Source organism: Neopsephotus bourkii, unplaced genomic scaffold (assembly GCF_033783945.1).
Source record: "Neopsephotus bourkii isolate Nb327-2 ecotype Australia unplaced genomic scaffold, CSIRO-AGI_Nbou_v1 NB_1139, whole genome shotgun sequence".
NCBI lineage: Eukaryota > Metazoa > Chordata > Aves > Psittaciformes > Psittacidae > Neopsephotus > Neopsephotus bourkii.
The window spans coordinates 2,179,958-2,192,340 of record NW_026901625.1 but is presented as its reverse complement, the minus strand read 5'-3'; the positions used below and the strand labels follow the sequence as shown (position 1 = coordinate 2,192,340).

Genomic DNA, 12,383 nt, shown 5'->3' with positions numbered 1-12,383 from the left:
AAAGCCATGGGGAGCTGCCTTGGAGCAAGGGGAAAGCCCAGAAACAAGGGGAGCAGAGCAGGAAAGGGGGGTGATGTGATGGGACCCTTGCAAACAGGCATCTGAGGGTGCTGAAGCTCTGCAGTGCTCAAGGAAAAGGAAGGAAACCTGAAACCCCCTTTGCACCAGCCCCGTGCGGCTGCAGCATCACTGGGAGCACCTCGGATAGCCCCAACATCCCCAGGGACCTCAGAGGCACGGGACCCCCCGGCATTCCCAATGAAGCCTCTCCCGCAGCAGCGCTCCAGGGTTTATTTATCCCAAGTGAAATCGCTCTCCCTATATTTAGCCCTTGAATGGAGAGAGGTTTTACAGATGCCCGACTGCCTTGTGCTCAGGAGTCAGTCAGTGTTTCCATTAGAAACCCTGCGGGTCCAATCCTGCTCTCCGGCACCATGACAAAACCCTTCCCCGCCGCTGGATTTGTCCCCGCGGGGATGAGATCAGGATCTGGCCTCGGGTTTTGATGGGTTTGTAACTTGGCTGATTCAATTCATTCTGCGCTGAGACTCCACCTCCAACTTCCCAGCCTGGGAGACATTAAAGGCAAATTATGACTGAGTTCCATACTGGTTTTGAAGGGAAACCATCAGTTAAGCCTGGTTTTTACACAAGAACCCTGCGGGCTCAGCTTCTTCTATTTTGGGCTTATTTATTTCGTGTTGCTGCTGGGCTCTTTTAGGCCAGCCACTGCTCAGGCCAGGGCCTGCTGCCTGCTTTGCTTACAGAGCACCCAGCAGGAAAGCATTTGGAATAGGAAAGAGGTGCCAAAATCTGGATTAGAGCTGAGGTTCCCAGCGCAGCAAGGTTTAGGTCCCTGCCTGTGGGCTCTGATGCTGCTCGGTCACGGTGGGGCTCTGCTAAGATGGGGAGAGCATTGAGGACCACCAGCCTCTGCATCCCTCCCCTGCCTGCATCCCTGCCATGGGAACCAGTGTGCTTCCTGGTGGCTGCAGCAGCCAGAGCTCTGGATGATCCTGGATAACCAGGGGCAGAGGAGTGTGGAACGTTGTGGCTCAAGGCTTGCTGCCTTCTCCCTCTTCTTCACCTTCCATCACCTCTCCAGGGGTAGCAAAGCCTTGTGTGTCCCAGCAGCAGGAGAGCAGGCGGCCCTGAGACTGAACGGGAAGGAGCAGGAGGGCATCCTGGGAAGCAGGGGCAGGAGGAGCCCTTGGGAGCGGGTTTAGATCCACATCTTCCACGTATGACCCCAAAATGCTCCACGAAGGAACTATTCCCTGGTGGGTTGTGGGGATGCATGGGTGTGAGCAGGCTCCTGGCTCTTCCTCCATGTGCTTGTCCTTCAATGTGGAATGGAAGGGGCTTCCAGCGCAGTGTTTATGGTGATGCTCGCTGTAATGGAAACACACCAGGCAGGAGCTCGGTAACTGCAGGCTGCCGCTGCATGGGAAGGAAGGCTTCCAAGTGCATTTGGGCTATTTCAGCGAGCACAACCTCCCTTTCCCCCCCCCAAGCCACAGCCTGAGCACCAATTGCCCTGTTAACAACAGATTCCCAGAGGCAGGAAAGCCGATCTCCTTTCAGGAGTCCAAATCCAGATGGTCACAGATCCCTCCCAAGCCCAGAAAACCCGTTTTAAAAGGCCGTTATGCCTCAGTGGCCGTTGTGCCTCCAGCCCACTGGAAGCACTGTCTGCTGCCTGCACCACCATCGACTCTTCAAGCTGGATGGGGACTCGACGTGGTCAGGGCCATCTGCTTCTCTGTTGCTGGAGGTGAGCTGGGCACCAGCTGAAAGCTCTGTGTTTCTGCCCGCTTTCCATCCATGGAGCTAAGAAATGGAAGATGCCTCAGGTTGCTTTTGGGGATAGAAGTGATGAGTGTCCCCTGCCCTTGTCCCAAGCCCCTCTCCATGGTTCCTGCAGCCCCTTTAGGCACTGGAGCTGCTCTAAGGTCTCCCCTTAAGAAGCCTTCTGTAGCCCAGCTCCTGTCCCCATAGCAAAGCTTTCCCCCTCCCATGCTACAAAGCACAGGAGCAGGTCACTGCTTTGTGCTGCTGATGGAGATGCTTTATTACATTCAATACAGCTCCACACTCATACCCTTGACTCCAACCAACCTCCAGTGCCCAGAACCTCCCTGCACTGGGCTCACCGGAGCCCACATCCCCTCCCTATGAGCCGAATGGAAGGAATTCCACCAGCACACGGTTTGGGCTGTGGCTCCTCAAGCCCTTGGGGAGGAATTTCCCCCCCCTCGTCCCCAAGCAAAGGGCTCCAAGTGTTTTGTGGGGCTCAGCGCTCAGCGCCGTGCCCCGCTGTTGCCTTGGGACCGCTCAGGAATGCAGAATTATCGAGGTGCAGGCCCTCGAGGGGGTTGGAAAAAACGTTACAAACGCTAATGAGGGCTTGTGCGTGCACAGATGTTCCACTGGTTTAACTTGAACCGGGTTGCGTGCCCCAACGTGGGGATACCGGCAGGATCAGCGCTCTTTTAAGGTTGCCTACACCCAGCGCTGCGGCCGCAGGGATTCGCACGTGTTTTCCCTCCCCGCTTCCTGCTGGAGCAGGGAAAGGGTTGGGATCAGCTCAGCTCCCTGCAGCTCATGGGGTGCTGGGGGACGCTGTCACGCAAAGGGGTGTCCTAGGGCTGCGCCACATGGCTAATGGGGCTCAGCGCACCGCAATGGGCACATCGTGGTGCCCATGGCGAGCCCCGAACCCCTCAGTACCTATATGAGGAACCCCGAACCCACAGTGCCTATGGGGAACCCCGAACCCCAGTGCCCATATGAGGAACCCCGAACCCCAGTGCCCATAGGAGGAACCCTGAACCCACAGTGCCTATGGGGAACCCCAAACCCCAGTGCCCGTATAAAGAACCCCGAATCCCAGTGCCCATAGGAGGAACCCCAAACCCCAGTGCCCATATGAGGCACCCCAAACCCCAGTGTCGATATGAGGAACCCCGAACCCACAGTGCCTATGGAGAACCCCAAACCCCAGTGCCCATATGAGGAACCCCGAACCCACAGTGCCTATGGGGAACCCCAAACCCCAGTGCCCATATGAGGAACCCCGAACCTACAGTGCCTTTGGGGAACCCCAAACCCATAGCGCCCATGAGGAGCCCCAGTTTTGCTCACGGTGCTACAGGGATCTGACCCCCCCAACCCCCTTGCCCGGAACGGGGAGCGCTGCTTGCATGAGAATACCCTCACCTCTTGGGGTACCCCTGTACTGCTTAGGGGTGCATTAATGATGCTTGCCCGGGGTGGGGGGGACCCGCACACTGCCTAGGGGTGCCCATTGGGGGTCACTGTACTGCCTGAAGGGGGGGGTCCCCCATTGCTCGGGGGTCCCTACATTGCTTGGAGAGGGGGGGGGGTGCGTATACGATGCTTTCCTATGGAGGGGGGGGTATCCCCACTCTCCCATAGGATTACACCATCCCTTTCCGTCTCCCCCTTAAAACGGCCCGACGGGGCGGGCCGCCACCTTAAGAGAGCCCCTCCTCCGGCGGGTTGGGGCGAGCCCTTCTCGGCTCGGCTCGGCACGGGTTGCCATGACAAGCATTTTCTCCCGCTAGCTCCGGGTCCGTTCCCTTTATATCCCCCCCCTTTTCCCTTCCCCTTCTTCCCATGGCCAGCCCAGAGGGCTCCGTTGCCAATCGGGCGCTGCAGGGATCGAGGTGAGTGGGTTTTGGGGTGATTTCGGGTGGTTTTAGGGTGTTTTAAGTGTGTGTGTGTGGGGGAAAGCAACGTGCCCACCCGCGGCGGGTCGATGGGACGTTGCTTTCCCCCCATCCCGTTCCTTCCCAGTGGGAATCACGCCTTCCCCCCCCCCCCCCCTTCCCCTCTTTTAGGATATAGGGTGGTGTAAGCTCCATTCAACTTGTTGCCTGCCCTTTAATGGGGGGGGGCAGCGTGGCACTGTATGGAATTGAGGGGGGGGATGCGGTGCTGTGGGGTTGATGCCTCCATAATTCCCATAGGGAAAGGTGGAGGGAGGGGGGGTTGCGGCAACATAAGGGGGTGTGGGGGGGTCTTTCCGCATCCATGGGGCACGAAGGAGGTTGGGGGGGGGGTGGGGGCTGCGTGGTGTTTGCCTGTGGTTCCCCCCACACACACTTTGCCTGCATCCACCCGGCTGATAGGGACCAGGAGGAGTAAAAGGGAGGGGGGAAAAAAGGGGAGGAAAAGGGAAATCAAGAGCTAAAGGCGAACCCTGCCCACATGGCCGGCAGGCAGGAGCCTCCTCCGCACCCCCTTTACCCTTTCCCTGCTTCCCAAGGCTCCGAGCATGGCTCCGGGTCCAAGGAGCACCCTGGGGTGGTGAAAGGGGTGATGTTTTGGGTGTTCCCTTCCCTGCCTGGCCGGAGGGGAGTGGAGATGTGGCGAGGGGGAAGGAATGGAGGAGGGACAATAGGTTATTGTGCTCTTATCTCTGGAGACCTGGGCTTGGGTGGGGGCTTGGATTGCAGAGCTCAAACCAGCGCAGCCTGTTTGTGCCCGAGGTGGGGTGCAAAGGGGGGTGCCCCCCCCCAACCGCTAATGGGGCAGGCGGGTTTGTGCCCTCAATCTTTCGCTTCCTTGAGCGCTCAAACGCACCCACATTATTTAATCATGAGCAAGAGGAGCTGACGTCCCCGCCAGCCCCACCTCGCAGCAGCACGGGCTTCCCTTCCCTGCTCCATGTGTGTGCCCGCCTGGGTCACCCTCCAAGGAAATCCCACCCTTGGGATCAAGGGGGCTGGAGGTGGAAAGAGCCTTGGGGGTGGTCTCGGAGGCCTCCCGACCCCTCTGATTCCATAAAGCCCTTTGGGAGCGGTTCACTCGGAGATGTGGATTCTGTGCCCCGTGCCAAGGCGGGTGCCGCACCGGTGCGGCCCAAGGGATGCCCGGGGTGGTGGTGTTGGTGCTGAGCTGCAAATGGAGCTGGGAAGCACCCAGGGCGTTGAGGCAGAGCTTCCCCGTTCCTTGTCCTTGCCCTTGCCCTCCTGTACCTCGGAGCCCGGCCCCTCGGGGTGCGGGCTCCATCCTTGTCGCGCCCTCGCTGGTGGCAGCGCCGTGGGTGATGTGCAGGGTCCTCTGCAGAGCCTGGGCTCTGTTGCTGCAGGCGAGGTGGGGCGAGCGCTGCAGGTACAGGCTTGAGGGGGTGAAGGGTGTTGTTGGCTGTTGTTGGGTGTTGTCGGCTGAGCCGGTGACGGAGGGAATTCCCTGCTGTGGATCCGGCTCTCGCCGCGCTCTCTGTGCTCGGTCGGGATCTCTTGCTGCCGGTGTGGCTGGAGCATCACGGAGCCTTGTGTGCAAGGAGCTGGGATGTGCAGTGCTGGAGCCACCCGGCTCCTTGGGCATGGAGGGCCCCGTTCTCCTCTCCGCCGTTGCTCTGCAGCAGAAGCACCGGGGTGGAGCTGTGCCTGGAGTTCCCTCGTCTTCCCCAAGGCCTTCCCCGGCTGCCTGCTCCTTCCTTCCCTGCCTGCACCTTGCAGGGGCTGCGGTTTCCCTGCCTGCTTCCTGCTCCTCTATGGGGCTCTTTGGGATTGTTTCCTGCCTTTTCCTGTTGTTTTCCCCTCGCTGTTAGGCCACGATCAAGGCTTGCCCGCAGTGGTTGCATGTGCCTGTTGCAGCAGCACTGGAAGGAGGCAGCAGCTCTGCAGTGGGGACTTGCTGCCGATGCCTCTTTGCTGCTGCTCTGTGGCAGGGACCAGGCTTGTGGAGCAGCTCCGAGTGACCGTGGCAATGGGATGCAGGTCGTTGGATGGGGGAGATGGCTGCTGCAGCACAAATGGGTACCACCTCCTTGGTGTTCCCCAGCCCCTGTGTTGCGCTGGGGGCATCTGGGAGTGGATCCAGGCAGGGTGAGGGATGCTGTGTGATGCGTGTGGGCTGCCTGGAGCTTACTTGATCAGGATGGATGGAGGCAGAGGTGTCCTCTCCATCATGATTCTGTACATGTGGAGATCTGATGTGAAGAGGAGGAAATAGATCTGTGAGTGAGATGGGAATATGAACCCATCACTCTTGCCTTTGTGCTGTGCCTGTGGAGGGGTGGGGGGAATAAGGACCCGTCCTGTGTTGCTGGTGATGGAGATGCTGCTGGGGGATAGGGAGAGGGAGGTTGGTGCCTTCTTCCTCTCAAAACCAGGGCATGCAGAGGCCTCCAGCGCTGAGCAGTGATGGGCTGGAGGAGAGGGACAGGCAGGTGACAGCCCAGAGCTTCCCACTGGGTTTCCCAGTGACACTGGGACAAGGACCACGTTTTGGGCTGGGGTCCAGCCTCGGGGTCCCTGGGTGCAGCCGGCCACAGGAGCCACGTTCCTGCCAGCACTTTGCGAGGTCGAGCTAATGAAACATCTGACTTTGATGTTTTAATTACTTGCTTTTGGCTTTAATGCAGAGGGATAATAGAATTTCCATGGACTTATAAAACCTGCCCCTCTATTTGTTCATTAGAAAGAGAAAAGGGGGGGGGGGGAGAATGCAGGCAAGCTCACCCTGGATAAAGGAAGAAAGCAAATGCCTGAGCCATGTGGAGCGCTGGTGTGTCACCCCCCTGGATGGTGACTCTTTTAAGGTAGTAATTAAGCAACTTAGATCCCGGGAGAGCTCTCTGTGAGTAACTGAGGAGTTCCGTGTCCTCCTGGATTTGTGAGCTTCTGGGAGGGGTCTTGGATTTAAACGTGGGAAGCTGATGCACAGCGACGTGCCCCAGGGGATGCAGGAGTCCTGGCTGGAAGCATCCCTCTGCCTGCACCACCTGGGCAGGAGGGTGAGGGATGCGGGGACCGTGGTGAGGTGCGATTGTAGCATCATGGAATGGTTTGGGATGAAGGGACCTTAAAGCTCCTCCAGTTCCAACCCCCTGCCATGGGCAGGGACACCTTCCACTAGAGCAGCTTGCTCCAAGCCCCTGTGTCCAACCTGGATGCTGGGTGCTTCTGGGATGTTGGTGCTTCTACATCGTGGCATCATCCTAAGCACTGTATGGTCCGAGGGGACACTGCACATCGCTGACATTGGCCCTGCTTGTGATCCTTGCCCTGAATCCTGTCATAACTCGCTTCAGAGCAAGGGAATGGGCATGGGGAGCATCACCCCGCTGGGCCGCTTTGCATTGGCGAGGGTCCATGGGGATCCTATGGGGACGCGCTGCTCCCCGCTGCGCGCACCCCCGGCACGGGGACTCCTCAGCAGGGCGGCGGGAGCCAAGCCTTGGCCACTTGTCCCTGTTTTCTGCTGACGGGGAAACTTTTCCTTCTCCGCTTCCATGGCAGGGATGAGTCGGCAGCTGGGCTGAGCCGCGGCGCCGGCAGCCAGAGGAGCCGGGCGCTGCTGCGGCTGCAGGGGCCGGGCTCCATCGCCCCTTTTCCCTTCTGTTTTCTGCCGTATTCCCGTGTTTTCCTGCTGCTGCTGTGCCTGGGCAGAGCGCGGCGCGTAGGAGTCCCTACCCGGAAGAGTTTGTCCGGTGGGGACGGGGAGGGGGGAATCCGATCCCTCCTTTTCCCAGGCTGAGATCCCAGCGCCTTTGGCTTCCCGTGGTCCCCGCCAGCTCCCGAGCCCCCTGCGTGGCTCCGGCCTCCCGCTCCGTCCCGGCTGGCACGGGAGAGCCCCCCGACACGGATCCGGTGACTCCTCCGAGGCTCTTGGCATCTCCTCTTTGTCTCCGGCACGGAAAGGTCAGCGCTGCCCAACTCGCCTCGCTCCGCTCCGGAGCTGGAAATGATCCGGATCCTGCAGGCTCCTGGGCTGATCCCAGCATCCTCCTCCTCGGGCCGGTTGGCGATGCCAGCCGGGGGCTGACTCCAGCGCTGCGGAGCCGGGGGGGGGGGCAGGCACTGAGGCCCGAGGCGCTCGCTGCAGCAGGGGCAGGAGCAGCGCGCCCTGCGCCAAGGGCAAGAGCCGGGATCGCTGCTCCCCGGATCCTGCCTTCCCCAGGCTAAAAATAAGCTTCTGGCCCTCATGGAGCTGCCTCTGCCCCGGGCGGGAGGGGGGGTGCAGGGGACCAGCCCTGCCCCGTGGTGTCAGGGCCTGCCTGGGGCTGGCTGTGCCCTTTGCTCTTTGAGCATCGGATCCAGTGATGGGATTTTCAGGTCCGGGCTCGTGTTTCGGGCAGAAGGTGTCTGATTTTCAGCGTGGTCTCTCAAGATGCTAATTCAGGACCCGGCTGCAGCAGATAGAGCTTTACTGTTCCTTCCCCAGCCCTCGCTGGGTGCTGATAGCCCTGCCCAGCCCCATGCGCTGCCCTCGGCTTTCCTCACTCTTGGAGATGCTGGTGCTCCATCTCTCTGTGCTTCAACCCTCCCCGGGGTTCAGTGTCATGGCATCGCAGTGCTCCAGCTCTTCTTCATCTCTTCCACCTTATCACCAGCTACTTGAAAGTAACCCCGGGGTTGCTGGACCACTTGGCTGCGCGGTGCTGGTGGGAAAGCTGCTTGGTTACTTGCAGCTCGGAGGCTGTTGCTGCCTCAGGCAGCTGAGGGGCATGGGGATGAGGGAGAAGATGGCTCAGTCCTTGAGCATCTTCCCACCTCACCCCCTTTCTGCAGGGCCTAAACCCCCCCTAAGTGCATCATTGCCCTATGGGAGAGCGGAGGCTCCGCTGTTCGCTCTGTGATGCTCCCATGAGCGTGGCACCTGGGCAGAGCTGCGGCTGCATGCGAGCCCTGCCGTGACATCCCGCTGCAGCTGCCAGCCGGCAGCGCGTGGTGCCGAGCTTCCCCGGCATTCCCAGCCTGCTCCCCCCGGCATTCCCAGCCTGCTCTGGAGGGGCAGCCCCGTGGGCACGTGGCGGAGCTGAGAGCAGGGATCCGGTGTGGGCTCTGGGGTGACCCAGCCTGGGAGGGAGCTTGTGCTCCAGTGGGAACCTGGTTAAATATTAGTGCTGCCTATGGGGAGGGGAGAGGTTGGTTGGAGGGAGGAAGGGGTTTGCAGGGAGACATCAGGGGAGAGCTTAGAGTAGCTCCAGTGCCTAAAGGGGCTGCAGGGAACCTGGAGAGGGGCTTGGGACAAGGGCCTGTAGGGACAGGCCAAGGGGAATGGCTTGAACCTGCCCGAGGGGAGACTGAGCTGAGCTCTTAGGCAGAAGCTCTTCCCTGTGAGGGTGCTGAGGCGCTGGCACAGGGTGCCCAGAGAAGCTGTGGCTGCCCCATCCCTGGCAGTGCTCAAGGCCAGGTTGGACACAGGGGCTTGGAGCAAGCTGCTCCAGTGGAAGGGGGCCCTGCCTGTGGCAGGGGTTGGAGCTGGATGAGCTTTAAGGTCCCTTCCAACCCAATCCATTCCATGTTCTATGGATCAAGGGCAGGCTGGGTCTGCGGCTGATGCTGGCAGCCGGTACCCCCAGGCTGGCAGTGGCAGAGCCCCAGTTGCCGGTGGGATTTGCTGTGGGGCTGTAGCCAGGCTTGAACTGTGCCTTGTGAGGGTCGCATCCCTTGTGCCAGCACCACTGCTGGCGCACAGGGGGGGAGCTCCAGCACCATCCCACCCCTCCACATTACTCAGTGCCGGGGGCTCATCCCGTGTGCGGGCAGAGCTGGCAGCGAGTGCCTGGGGATGCTGGGGGAAGGCAGCGCGGGGTGAATCAGCTGCAGGGAGCTGGGACCAGAAGCTTGGCTTGGCTGGGAGCGTGGCTGGATCATTCCGGGGTGTCCTGGTGCAGACGTGGCTCTGAGTCACCGCATCCTGCTTGGGAAGGTGCAGGGACCCGCAGCTTCCATCCGAGCATCCATGAAGGGTCTTTTGGTGCTCACCCGTTCCTGGTAGGAGCAGGGCTGCGCTCATCACCCAGGGACACATCTGGAGCTGGGGGGTCCCTTCCTATAGGCAGTGTCCCATAGAGCTGTGACAGTGTGAAGCTGCCCAGCCTGCATTTTCCGGTGTGACTGGTGCTGCCTATTTTTAGTTGTCCAAATGAAGCTTGTTTCAATGATGTCTTTTGAGGTTTATTTGAGGGAGGAGGCCTCAAGTGGTGTTATTTCCCAAGTGACGAATTGCTCCGGAGCCTGACCCCAAAGGGACGGTCCGAAACACACGAAGGGAAGGACCAGAACAGCTCAGTGTGTCCAGGCAGTGATTCCTCTTAGAGAGCTTCAGGGAGTACCTGGGGGTGTTTCCCAAGCCTTTTCCTCATGGGGAAGGAGGAAGCAAGCAGCCAAGACCCGTTCACCTCCCCATGGGGGCAAAACCAGCTGCATATCCTCATCCTCTTACCTGCTTCAGCATCCCTGGGGTACGCTGCATCCCTGGGCGCCTCCCGCATGGCTGCTCCATGGAGTGTTAAACCCATGGGCTGTTCTTCCCAAGGGGATTTGAATTCCTTGGTGTGTGCTGGGTGCCAAACCTCCCTCGGGGGGAGGCGGCTGCTTTGCCTGCTGGAGCCATGGGTCAGGGAGCTCTGGAGGTGCCTGTTTTGGGGGTGGCTCTCTGGGTACCCAGTGGATGCTCAAGGGCTGGGTCCCCTCAGTGCAGCCATGGGCCATGCTCTGGTGAGCCAAATTCCTTCCAGCTCCATATCCACCCTTTAACCCTGTTGTGCTAACTCCTGACCCTTTCATCTCTTCCCATTCATTGCTTCCCTTCTTGCTGTTGTTTTTCCCACTCTTTCCATCTCTCCCTGTCTCTGCCTCCTGTCTGTGGCTGTGCGCCTGGTCTCGCCTGAATGGGCAGCAGCTTGGGCATCCCACCCCTCCTTTAGCTGGGAATGGCCCTTCCTCTTCCTCCTTCCCTTCCCCTTAGCATCTGGGTGTTTATCTGCAGGGCAGCAGCCAGGGGATCCTCTTGCTCCTGCAGTTGAACGTGAAATGCATCCAATCCTTGCAGGATGCTGCAGTTTGTGCTGCTGCAGCACCGGGGGGGACCTGTGCTGTGTGCAGGTGTCCTCTGCTCTCCATGGGCAGATGCAGCCTGCAGCCAGGAGGCTGGAGGTGTTTCCTGCCCTGCCGGGCACTGCTATTCACGGGACTGTCCCTTTTCCCTTTGGAAAGGACAACGAGGGATCCTCCCTTCCTCCTCCCGCTCCCCCCACACGCAGCTGCCTGCACACACTGCCTCCAGCTCATTGAGGTGATGGCCTTGGGCAGAGCGTGGATGAGAAGGGACCCAGAAGAGCAGGGAATGGAGGGGCCTCCCCTGTGTGTGGTGTAGGTGATGCTGGGGGACCCTGATCGGAGCAGGCTTCCCTGGCAGTGACACTTGGTCACTGCATTCCATTGCTCTTGTAATGCTGAGACTGAAACCGCTCGCTCTGACCCTGCCTGGGGTCTGAGGATGGTGCAAGATGGGGAGGAGGAGGATGGATCCCACAAGGGGATGCAGGCTCATTGCAGGCAGTGCTGCTGCTTCCTGTGCCCTGGCCCCATCCGTGTGCTGGCCATGGTGTGAGCCGCTCGCTGTGTTCCCTGCGGATCGCCTTGCTCCATCCCTCCATGCACTGCTGCCTCCTGTGCCCTGGCCCCATCCGTGTGCTGGCCGTGGTGTGAGCCGCTCGCTGTGTTCCCTGCGGATCGCCTTGCTCCATCCCTCCATGCGCTGCTGCCTCCTGTGCCCTGGCCCCATCCGTGTGCTGGCCATGGTGTGAGCCACTCGCTGTGTTCCCTGCGGATCGCCTTGCTCCATCCCTCCATGCGCTGCTGCCTCCTGTACCCTGGCCCCATCCATGTGCTGGCCATGGTGTGAGCCGCTCGCTGTGTTCCCTGCGGATCACCTTGCTCCATCCCTCCATGCGCTGCTGGCTGCCAGCGCAGCGCCCCTAACACCCGGATTGCAGCAGTAATCTCTGCCCTATCGCTGCTAAAGCTGCCATTTATCCCCAGCTTAGCGCTGGGGCTTGGATACCCACCTCTGTGAGTGCTGGCCACGGGCTGGGGCTGGGGAAAGCTTCCCACAGCTCCGTATCCAGCGCAGGGTGAAGCGGCCCGTGGCCGGCTCTCACCTTGGGTGACCCTGGGCTGTGCCATGCAGGGTTGCTTTGTTCCTATTGCTTGGAAGCTGCAGGCCTGGCTCTGTGCTAATGGGGGCATTGCTTTGAGCCCCACCATGCAATTGAGGTGTCCCTGTTGTGTCTTGTCGCAGGTCTTGAGCAAGGGATTCTGCTTGAAGCAGAGCTCAATCCAAGCTTGGGAATCTCGGCATCATCCCAGGGGGATGTTTTAGGAGGGCACAGCCTCCAGCAGGGCGAGGGGGGATTTATGGGCATAAAGGATGCGCTGGAGGGGGTACAAGGCACCATCCCACTCGGAGGGATGCAGGAGGTGGGAACCTCGCCAGCGCTGGCACTTGAGTAAAGGGATCTCCCAGTTCCCCGGGGTTCCTGGTGCAGTTGGGAGCCTCTGGTGTGTAGCCTGAAGCTGAGAGGGAGTGCGTGGGGTTGAAGATGCTGCATAAACAGG

The 12,383-nt window shown here is 60.3% G+C and overlaps 1 protein-coding gene across 6 annotated transcripts in view; it reads left to right on the top strand.

Moving 5' to 3' along the window:
- The first annotated feature begins 3,543 nt into the window (after positions 1-3,543).
- The window catches only part of ATP2B4 (ATPase plasma membrane Ca2+ transporting 4), a 44,640-nt gene continuing 35,800 nt past the window's right edge, over positions 3,544-12,383 (top strand). For 5 of the 6 annotated variants that reach the window (XM_061362967.1, XM_061362965.1, XM_061362970.1 and 2 more), the window contains exon 1: positions 3,544-3,689. The gene's annotated coding sequence lies outside the window, so the exon portion shown is untranslated. Of the gene's footprint in view, positions 3,690-7,489; positions 7,677-12,383 lie in introns of those variants that run through there. The other variant, XM_061362966.1, reaches the window with a different exon arrangement.